Raw genomic sequence first — 12,155 nt, 5'->3', positions numbered from 1 at the left:
AGAAGCTTGAAGCCAGTAAATGTCCCAACAAGATAGCTGTATCACTGGAGAAATTTCACAGAAAAAATGATTGATGACATTAGAGCAATATTTCAACTGAGAAATCACAATAACTGGAAGAATAACACTGAGGAAACCACCTGTCCAGCAGCTGAAGACCAAAGAAAAACATACATCACTTGTCATTATAACAGTGTATTTTAAAGGATTGCATATAGCCACATAGCGATCATAAGACATTAATGCAAGAAGAATAGACTCAGTAACTCCAATGCCAAGGAAAAAATACATTTGGGTCATACAACCATAGAAGGAAATAGTATTCTTATGAGAAAGAATTAGCATCATGACATTAGGTAAAATTATTACTCCAAATAAAATATCTACAAATGAAAGATTGCTAATAAAGAAATACATGGGTTTCTGCAGATGATGATCAGTTCTTGTTATGATAATGATAAGCATATTCTGCACTGTATTAAACATGAAAATAAACAGAATGATCAAAAAAGAAAATAGGGGTTCAGACTTAAAAATAGGGAAACCCAGCATAATGAAATCACCAGTGTTATTTGTCCAATGCATTTAAATATATTTAATAGCTTTGCATTAGAAAATATGGCACACATGTCATCCAGAGACTAAGAAATATTCATATAGCTTTGGAAAAGTGCATATAGCAAGAGAATCAATGCAAACATAGTCCCCATAGATGTTATAAGAGATACTTCCAAAAAATATGTAACAGTATATATAGCATTATTTTTCTCCTTTGAGAATATTTGAGCTCTAGAGACTTTAAATAATAATACTTATATGCTGAAATAATGAATTATGTGTGTTTGCTTACATATCCAAAGACATGCTGGTAGGTTAATTGGATCCTGTCTAAATGGTCCCTAGTATGTATATGTATGAATGTGAGTTAGGGACTTTAGATTGTACGCTCCTTGAGGGTTAGGGACTGATGTGAATGTACAATATACAGTCATGGCCGAAATTGTTGGCACCCTTGATATTTCTCCAGGAAATCATGTATTTCTCACGAAACGTATTGCATTAACACATGTTTTGCTATACACATGTTTATTCCCTTTGTGTGTATTGGGACAAAACAAAAAAAGGGAGGAAAGAAAGCAAATTCGACATAATGTCACACAAACCTCCAAAAATGGGCTGGACAAAAGTATTGGCACCCTTTCACAACTGCGGATAAATAAGAATGTTACAAGCATGTGATGCTCCTGTAAACTCACCTGGGGCAAGTAACAGGTGTGGGCAATATAGAAATCACACCTGAAAGCAGATAAAAAGGAGAGACGTTCACTTAACCTTTGCATTGTGTGTCTGTCTGTGCCACACTAAGCATGGACAACAGAAAGAGGAGACGAGAACTGTCTGAGGACCTGAGAACCAAAATTGTGGCAAAATATCAACAATCTCAAGGTTACAAGTCCATCTCCAGAGAACTAGATTTGCCTTTGTCCACAGTGCGCAACATTATCAAGAAGTTTGCAACCCATGGCACTGTAGCTAATCTCCCTGGTCGTGGACGGATGAGGAAAATTGATGAAAGATTGCAACGCAGAATAGTCCGGATGGTGGATAAGCAGCCCCAAACATGTTCCAAAGACATTCAAGCTGTCCTGCAGGCTCAGGGAGCATCAGTGTCAGCGCGAACTATCCGTCGACATTTAAATGAAATGAAACGCTATGGCAGGAGACCCAGGAGGACCCCACTGCTGACACAGAGACATAAAAAAGCAAGACTACAGTTTGCCAAAATGTACTTGAGTAAGCCAAAAGCCTTCTGGGAAAACGTCTTGTGGACAGATGAGACCAAGATAGAGCTTTTCGGTAAAGCACATCATTCTACTGTTTACCGAAAACGGAATGAGGCCTACAAAGAACAAAACACAGTACCTACGGTAAAATATGGTGGAGGTTCAATGATGTTTTGGGGTTGTTTTGCTGCCTCTGGCACTGGGTGCCTTGACTGTGTGCAAGGCATCATGAAATCTGAGGATTACCAAAGGATTTTGGGTCGCACTGTAGGGCCCAGTGTCAGAAAGCTGGGTTTGCGTCCAAGATCCTGGGTCTTCCAGCAGGACAATGACCCCAAACATACGTCAAAAAGCACTCAGAAATGGATGGCAAAGAAGCGCTGGAGAGTTCTGAAGTGGCCAGCAATGAGCCCAGATCTAAATCCCATTGAACACCTGTGGAGAGATCTTAAAATTGCTGTTGGGAAAAGGTGTCCTTCCAATAAGAGAGACCTGGAGCTGTTTGCAAAGGAAGAGTGGTCCAAAATTCCGGGTGAGAGGTGTCAGAAGCTTATTGATGGTTATAGGAAGCGACTGATTTCAGTTATGTTTTCCAAAGGGTGTGCAACCAAATATTAAGTTAAGGGTGCCAATACTTTTGTCCAGCCCATTTTTGGGGTTTTGTGTGACATTATGTCATATTTGCTTTTCTGCCTCTGTTTTATATTTGTTCCAATACATACAAAGGGAATAAACATGTGTATAGCAAAACATGTGTTAATGCAATACCTTTTTTGTGTGAAATACTTGATTTTCAGGAAAAATATCAAGGGTGCCAACAATTTCGGCCATGACTGTATGTATGTAAAAGTGCTGCGTAAATTGACGGCGCTATATAAGTACCTGAAATAAATAAATAAATATACATGTACACTGAATGCTTTGTTGGTATTGGACTATGCATAACGTATTTCATCTATAAAAACAAGAACAAATTTACTGACCAATAAAACACTAACCTGAAAACAATTATTTTAGAATGAGTTGCTTAATTTTGCTTGAACTATAACTGCAAAAATTAATTAACCCAGAGTTAAGCAATATGATTTTTCCTTTAAGGTAATTTTGTAGCACAATTATTTGCAGGTGTTCTGACTAAAATGTTAACTGGCTATTGTGGGAGGTAGGGTTTCATAAATAGATAAAAAGTGTTCTCTTCTTGAATTTTGGACATATTTCAAAACCTTAGAACACAAAAAAGTGTTAAGATTTATACTGGAAACTCTCAATATTGAAGTCTTATAGTCGGACTGTGATTCTAAAGTTGAGGGGGTGGGGATCCCATGGCACTGCAGGAGGATAAGGAATGTAGATGGACACCACATGCCTGGCTGGTGGCACCATTGCATGTAGCATGGCCAAGCAAGCAAGGATCAGAATAAAAACACATTCAGCATCCCAAATCACTCTGATAAGGTAGCGATGATAATAATAATAGTGAAATAGCGTCATCCAATAACGTATGCCACTATGTGTAAGAAGAGGAGGCACAGAATAAACCAAAGATGTATGCAGCTGTCAACTGTGGTAGACATTTTGAGTGAGTCCATGTTCTACAGTATATCACTGTGGTGCACTGGTGATGATTCAGCCATAATGATGGACATATTAAATCTATAAATAAAGGATAAGTTGGCCACTGGTGGGGAGCTTGTTGCTGGGACAAGCAAGTATACAGTATGTAGGGACAGATTCCTTTTTTGTTTTTAATGCACATTAGATACATATAAACAAAAAATTATATATATATATATTTAGGGGAGTTGTGTATTTAGGTATATACTTGTACAGGATGAGGAGATTGACACGCTCTACCCTGTCCCTGGTGTCTGGTGTAAGTAGGATGGCCTCAGCCACTGCTCTGGCCATGCCATCTGACTCATTTCATCCTACCCTCCTGGGCTTGTTCACAGAGGTGAGCAGGACAACAGAGGATAGGATATATATGTGCACCTTCGTCCGTGGACGGGAAGAGTGCGATAATGTGAACAGGTGTGTGAAGACTTAATGAGATCAAAGAAAAGATAGCTAAAAGAGATTGCTATGAGAAAAGAAAAATAAACAGAATAGGAAAATATGAATAAAATGAAAAGAAAAGCAAGAACTTATTAATGAGAAAAAAAGAAAAAGGGGGAAGGAAAAAAAGAAGAGTATTATGTCATGAAAAAATACAAATGAAAAACTCAAAAAAAGAAGAAAAGGAAAAAGTATAAAAATAAAAACTTTATTCTAATAATTAAAAATAAGAAATAATAAGATAATTAAAGAAGATAAAGAAAAAAGAAAGAAAAGAGAAATAAAAAGAAGGAAAGACATGATAGAGTTGTATGAGACATGTAGAGTTTAAAAAAGAAATTAAAATGTGTGCAAAATAGCAAAGGTGAAAAATGAAAAATAAAAAACATTTTTTTAAAAAGTTCACTCTTTTTCCTGGTCAGGGACATCATACAGGACATAAGATCTTGAGTAGAAGAATTACAAGAAAAAAAAAAGAGGGGAGGAGCCAAAAGCGCCAGAAAAATACAAAATGGAATGGAGAAAATGACTGCTAAAAACAGATAAACCCCCCAAAAATATGAGAAATGTAAAAGATGTGAAAATATGAAAAAAAAACATTTTTGTGAGAGAGAAGACCTATCTACAGGGGAAGTTGTTAAGGAAAAAAACGGGGTGGGGGACCCCTCTGCAGACAGATTGATTTGGGGAGGACAGACACTGGATGTATACAGGTGTAGCTTTTAGAGTGATGTTAATCATATTAGTGGCTAACATCCCACTCAAAGTTTAGTCCTCTAGGTTTCCAGGTCTCTAGCTTAAAAATCCAGAAAAATTCCTCTTTACAGAGAAGAACAAATCTATCTCCTCCTCTACACGTTCTATTATTTTCACCCTAAGAAAACTAATAATGAGTTATGGTGTAGTCTGGTGTGTCTTGAAATGTTTGTGTCCTTCTTGGTCCTTATGTTACACAAATGGTCCCGCATTCTGTCACAAAGACGTCTTGTAGTACGGCCCACATACTATAAATTACATATGAGAAAAGTTATCACATAGATGAATATGGCAACTGACCAGTTGTTTGACGTTATAGCGGTTGCCGTGGTACAAGATGTGATGGTGTGGGAATCACCCACATAGTGACAACTGGAACAGCGGGTAGCGTTACATTTGAAAAAACCTGTGTAACCAAGTTTGTTTAGATTTTTGAAAGGAACGAGCTGGGAGAAATCATATTAGCAATTATTCTTGACCTCCTAGCCACGAACTTCACGTTGTCAGTCAGAATGGTTTTGTAATCTGGATCTCTATGTAAAATCGGTATATATCTCAAGATGATTTGTCTTATGTTCTGATATTGTTTGCTCTACCATGTAGAAAATTCCAGAGATATAATGGCTGCCTTGATTTTCTTTAGTTTTTTAATTAGTTAAGTGGGAGGTCTTAACAACGCTCAAAGAGTATTCTGTAGGTGTGTTGTTAACACGTTGGTAAGTTTGGTTGACTATATATTTATTGTAACCTCATTCTAAAAATATATCCTCCGTCCGTTTAACATCAATTGCAAAATCCTTTGTGAGGGAGCTATTTCTCTTTAAGTGTGTAAACTGACCTTTAGGAATGGCTTGAATCACATATCGGGGATGACAACTGGACTCGTGAAGATTAGAGATTTTTGATGTAGGTTTTCAGTATGCAGTAATGTCCAGATAATTGACTGCACTTAATTATTCTTCTGTGAATCCTAGATTTAGTGTGTTGGTACGCAAATACTTAAGAAAATCTTTGAACAACAGATCCTTGTCTACAATGAAGATCAGGTCATCTATATAGTGAAAATACACTTTTGTTAAGTGTATTTTGAAAACTCCTCCTACAAGCTTTAACAAGTGCTCTGCTGAACACTGATAGAAGTCACAAGACTGCTCTAACTGCTGATGAGAAAAGGTATTTAGCAGTTTGTATTTACTAAAATAATTGCACTTCCATGTTTTGTGTATTGTGGGAGACCAGATATAGTGAGGGCAGGGTCCTGGGCTTAGTAACACTTTAAATATGTGAGTTACAGAGTGTAGGATTATTAAGTTGATTGACCAAAACATAATGGAAGTTGCGCGCACATATTCAAACTTGGAAGCGATGAGGACCTTGGAACAAATTATAAGTTTAACATCTCAGTGCTAGGTCACAGCACAGGATTATATGAGTGAATTTTCTGAAAGATAGAATTTTTATTGTTAGGTACATAATTAAAAAGAAATGGTGAATGTATACATTTTGTGGGGGTAGCTCAGGTGGGGGTTCACCTTCCCTGAGAAAAAGGTAGTCCAAACAGCAGGGCTTTCTCAAAATCTGACTTGTCGTCAGTTTTATTTACAAGGTTGCGCAAGCATCAAAACAAACAAAACAGAAAATAAATCCTCGCCATCCAGGCACTAACTAAACACAGAAGGTTCATCTTTCAAAGGTGAAGGGCTTCTCCCTGTCACCAACAAAATAAAAACAGTATGCAAACCTTTTCCTTGCTTGTTTAACCACTTGACCTCCAGAGGATTTACCCCCCTTAATGACCAGGCCTCTTTTTGCTATTCGGCGCTGCACTAATTCAACTGATAATTGCGCGGTCATGCAATGCTGCACCCAAACGAAATTGATGTCCTTTTTTCACACAAATCGGGAAAGATACTGGGATTTTTAGGGTTTTTTTATACTAATAATGGCGGCAATCAGCGAATTATGGCGGCGATCAGGGACTTATGGCAGCGACCAGCGACTTATGGCGGGACTGCAGGACTGCGGCAGACATTCTGACATTGAGGGGTACTGACTTGGGGTCACTGACATCCCCAAAAACACTAATATAGTGATCAGTGCAAAAAAACAAACACTGACACTGTACTAATGGCAATGGGGAGGAAGGGGTTAACTTTATTTTGCAAGGAAGGGTTATAGGAGTGAGGGGAGTGTTTTACTAGGGGGCAGGGGTGTGTACTGGACGGGACAAGGCTGATCGAGAAAGAGAAACTGTTCTTTCTCGATCAGCTCATCCTCGAGCTGAGAGGGAAGTGACAGACACCACAGCTACTGCAGCTGTGCTGTGGTGTCACTGTTTGCCGCCGATCGCCGGGAGACAGCCGCTAAGGACCGGCTGTGACCCGGCGACTCACATCTGTGGCGGTGATCGGCGGGACAGATAGGGCGGTGGCACGCCTCGCGCGCGCCCCCTAGCTGTTTACAAAACACACGTTTTAAAACGTGGTTTTGCCTGCCAGTGCCGCCCTGCCGCCGTATATCTACATTGGCAGGGCGGCAAGTGGATAACACAAACTTTCCACAGCTCACTTAGATATGACTCTCTGAGTCCCAGGCCAAGAGCAACTTCTTGCTTCAGACCTACCTGATTTATACCACCTGCTGGTGGTCATCAGTGGACCACAAAATCCGGTCCGGAACTGCCTCTGCCTTAGTGGCCAGGAAAACTCAGACTGGACTCCACCTTAGGCTCCCAGATATGAACGGATGCGAGGTGACACATGACGTTCATCAATCAGCTCGCCGTTCATACTGTCACAATTTGTACAGGTCCAGTGTTCACTTAGTAATAATACAGAATGCCTGTACAATTGGTTACATGTAACTACAGAAAACATACTACAGACATTTACCTAACAAACATTTTAGTGTTCACTGAAGGTCATATAGCAAGTATAACCATTTATTTTCAAGTAGTACTTCCTTCCCAAGGAAGAGTTTGATGTGTACCTACCCATGATGACCACAGCTTGTAAACCTTTCAAGTCAATTTATACAATAGGTGGGTGCATCTTAAAACATGTATAACCTGGTTTTAAAAAAGGTTTGTACAACAAACATCTGTGTACATTATCCCCTTCTATGATCCTTTCAAGTTGTATGTGGAAGCCGTTTAGGGGTGAAGGATCGGTTAATGGGGGAGGAGCATTTGTGTATTCAGGCTGTTTTTGTCTACTTTATTACCTTAAAGTGGTTGCAAACCTCCCCAAAAAATCACAATTAAAATGGCCAGTCTACTTCACACAGCAAAGCAGCAGAAGTCATCTGTGTCTAATCTGGCCATTAAAGAAACAGTCAGTCATCTGAAATACTCATGTCTTTTATAATTATTGAATATGAATTTTACAACCACTTTAAGTGGTAAATTCTATAAGGTGAGGGTACAACCACAGGGAAACCTTTTGGTAGAGGATTATCTACTAATTGAAGTGTGACCACTCTCAGAGACTGTTGGGGTGTATTGTTATCCTTTGGATACTGGATTTTGTTTTGTAGCTGTAGCAGATAAGGTTCTTGGAACATTGTGAAATATGTTTATTACTGTAGCACGTTAGAAGCTATAGATTATACAACACCACATAATATGCTAATTTAATTTTTTTATTTTTTTCATGTAAATCAATTAATTGACAAATTGCTGTAGGGTTACATAGATACATAGTTGGTAAAGTTGAATAAAGACACCAGTCCATCCAGTTCAACCTGTGTAGGTGTATGGTCAGAAATTATCTAAAAGGTGTGAGAACTAGCATCAAGCGTAGAGCTTTAAAGCACACAGCCACTCACTTTCTTCTGTTTTAAGGGCCTTTTTTAGCCCAATTTTATTTAAAAGAATGTTCCATAAATTTCCCTCACAGAGGTTTTCAGCATTTCACTCTTCAAAAAAAACACAGATATTTAGCCTCCTGGCTTGTACACACATTTCTACCGCTCTGGCCTTCCACTTCAGGCTCACAGCTGTCTCCTGCAGACTCCTTCCTAAATGGCTTTTTGCACACAGCTAACAGCCACTTGTTGCACTGGCTTCCACCTCTCCTAGGTGGAGCTCTCCTGACTCCTGGGCAACAACCTCCTGTCCACCGGGGTGGAGCCCAGAACCCTAGTCAGGTTAATATTTAAAGCCCTGCACACCATTAGTGTGCTGGGGGTTCATAAAACATGGACCCAGGATTGAAGATTTCATCCCTCCCAAATCACTTAGAAATCTCCAGGCTCCAGGTCCCAAAACAGTCTTTAAGAACCAACGAGGAAACTGACAAACCAGTTTCCTCTGCATTAAGCAACCCACCTGGAGCCCCTCAACCTGTATGGTTGAGAATCCTGGGTTATAACCTTTATTTAGACCATGGCAGGATACTGCACTGCCACAAGGGTTACATATAGAGATGAGCGAAGTATTCAAAAATTCAATTTGACTGATTCGGCGAATTCGTGGAAAAATTTCGATTCGAGTCGAATATATTCGCTGTGAATTTAACTTAAAAAAGGGTGTTTCTAGGCTTCAGAGAGACTTAATATTAGTGCAGAACACTGTACCTTTAATTTAAATGCCCTTGGAGTCTGCTGGGGAAGAGAAATAATACTGTCAGTCAGTATGACATGCAGATGAGTGCCGTCGATCTTAGAATCACCGCACACTTCACTCATTTGGGCAGTCACGGGGCCAAAACCAGAGTGTGGAGCCACAGTGTGGCGGTGGAGGCAGCAGCAATGGGAGGCCATACAGCACCCTATGACAAAAATGGAAACCACCAGCAGTGTGAGGAGATCTGAAAGTGGCACATGGCAGAGTGTGGCGATAGAGACAGCAGCAATGGGAGGCCGTACAGGGACCCATGACACACTCTGGACCTGGCAGCAGCATGAGGAGGCGGTACAGGGGCCCATGACAGATTACGGGCCTGGCAGCAGCATGAGGAGTCGGTACGGGGGCCCATGGCAGATTACGGGCCTGGCAGCAGCAATGGGAGGCCGTACAGGGACCCATGACACACTCTGGACCTGGCAGCAGCATGGGGAGGCGGTACAGGGGCCCATGACAGATTACGGGCCTGGCAGCAGCATGAGGAGTCGGTACGGGGGCCCATGACACACTCTGGACCTGGCAGCAGCATGAGGAGGCGGTACAGGGGCGCATGACAGATTACGAGCCTGGCAGCAGCAACTTGGACAGGAGGACGTTCAGCTTCTGCACCGTCGGGTGCGTGCTCGCAAACTGTTGTCTCTTGGAAACGGATTCCAAGAAAGACTGCTGACGGAATCCGTGAAGAGGAGTAGCAGGAGAAGGAGCATTTGAACGAGCGGAATATGCCAACAAGCGACAACAGGGGCCCATGACAGATTACGGGCTTGGCAGCAGCATGAGGAGTCGGTACGGGGGCCCATGGCAGATTAGGGGCCTGGCAGCAGCTATGGGAGGCCCGTAATCTGCCAGCACCCTATGACAAAAAATGGAACACACCAGCAGTGTGAGGAGACCTGAAAGTGGCACATGGCAGAGTGTGGCGATAGAGACAGCAGCAATGGGAGGCCGTACAGGGACCCATGAGAGACTCTGGACCTGGCAGCAGCATGAGGAGGCGGTATAGGGGCACAAGGCAGATTAGGGGCCTGGCAGCAGCTATGGGAGGCCCGTAATCTGCCAGCACCCTATGACAAAAAATGGAACACACCAGCAGTGTGAGGAGACCTGAAAGTGGCACATGGCAGAGTGTGGCGATGGAGACAGCAGCAATGGGAGGCCGTACAGGGACCCATGAGAGACTCTGGACCTGGCAGCAGCATGAGGAGGCGGTATAGGGGCCCATGGCAGATTAGGGGCCTGGCAGCAGCTATGGGAGGCCCGTAATCTGCCAGCACCCTATGACAAAAAATGGAACCCACCAGCAGTGTGAGGAGACCTGAAAGTGGCACATGGCAGAGTGTGGCGATGGAGACAGCAGCAATGGGAGGCCGTACAGGGACCCATGAGAGACTCTGGACCTGGCAGCAGCATGAGGAGGCGGTATAGGGGCCCATGGCAGATTAGGGGCCGGGCAGCAGCTATGGGAGGCCCGTAATCTGCCAGCACCCTATGACAAAAAATGGAACACACCAGCAGTGTGAGGAGACCTGAAAGTGGCACATGGCAGAGTGTGGCGATGGAGACAGCAGCAATTGGAGGCCGTACAGGGACCCATGACAGACTCTGGACTTGGCAGCAGCATGAGGAGGCGGTATATAGGGGCCCATGGCAGATTAGGGGCCTGGCAGCAGCTATGGGAGGCCCGTAATCTGCCAGCACCCTATGTCAAAAAATTCAACACACCAGCAGTGTGTGAGGAGACCTGAAAGTGGCACATGGCAGAGTGTGGCGATGGAGACAGCAGCAATGGGAGGCCGTACAGGGACCCATGAGAGACTCTGGACCTGGCAGCAGCATGAGGAGGCGGTATATAGGGGCCTATGGCAGATTAGGGGCCTGGCAGCAGCTATAGGAGGCCCGTAATCTGCCAGCACCCTATGTCAAAAAATTCAACACACCAGCAGTGTGAGGAGACCTGAAAGTGGCACATGGCAGAGTGTGGCGATGGAGACAGCAGCAATGGGAGGCCGTACAGGGACCCATGAGAGACTCTGGACCTGGCAGCAGCATGAGGAGGCGGTATATAGGGGCCTATGGCAGATTAGGGGCCTGGCAGCAGCTATAGGAGGCCCGTAATCTGCCAGCACCCTATGTCAAAAAATTCAACACACCAGCAGTGTGAGGAGACCTGAAAGTGGCACATGGCAGAGTGTGGCGATGGAGACAGCAGCAATGGGAGGCCGTACAGGGACCCATGACAGACTCTGGACTTGGCAGCAGCATGAGGAGGCGGTATATAGGGGCCCATGGCAGATTAGGGGCCTGGCAGCAGCTATGGGAGGCCCGTAATCTGCCAGCACCCTATGTCAAAAAATTCAACACACCAGCAGTGTGAGGAGACCTGAAAGTGGCACATGGCAGAGTGTGGCGATGGAGACAGCAGCAATGGGAGGCCGTACAGGGACCCATGAGAGACTCTGGACCTGGCAGCAGCATGAGGAGGCGGTATATAGGGGCCTTTGGCAGATTAGGGGCCTGGCAGCAGCTATAGGAGGCCCGTAATCTGCCAGCACCCTGTGTCAAAAAATTCAACACACCAGCAGTGTGAGGAGACCTGAAAGTGGCACATGGCAGAGTGTGGCGATGGAGACAGCAGCAATGGGAGGCCGTACAGGGACCCATGACAGACTCTGGACTTGGCAGCAGCATGAGGAGGCGGTATATAGGGGCCCATGGCAGATTAGGGGCCTGGCAGCAGCTATGGGAGGCCCGTAATCTGCCAGCACCCTATGTCAAAAAATTCAACACACCAGCAGTGTGTGAGGAGACCTGAAAGTGGCACATGGCAGAGTGTGGCGATGGAGACAGCAGCAATGGGAGGCCGTACAGGGACCCATGAGAGACTCTGGACCTGGCAGCAGCATGAGGAGGCGGTATATAGGGGCCTATGGCAGATT

The sequence above is a fragment of the Staurois parvus genome, unplaced genomic scaffold (assembly GCF_062004578.1).
Source record: "Staurois parvus isolate SC_StPar_1 unplaced genomic scaffold, SC_StPar_1.0 ptg000415l, whole genome shotgun sequence".
Taxonomy (NCBI): Eukaryota; Metazoa; Chordata; class Amphibia; order Anura; family Ranidae; genus Staurois; species Staurois parvus.
The sequence above is the reverse complement of the archived record's forward strand: the minus strand, read 5'-3'. Positions refer to the sequence as shown.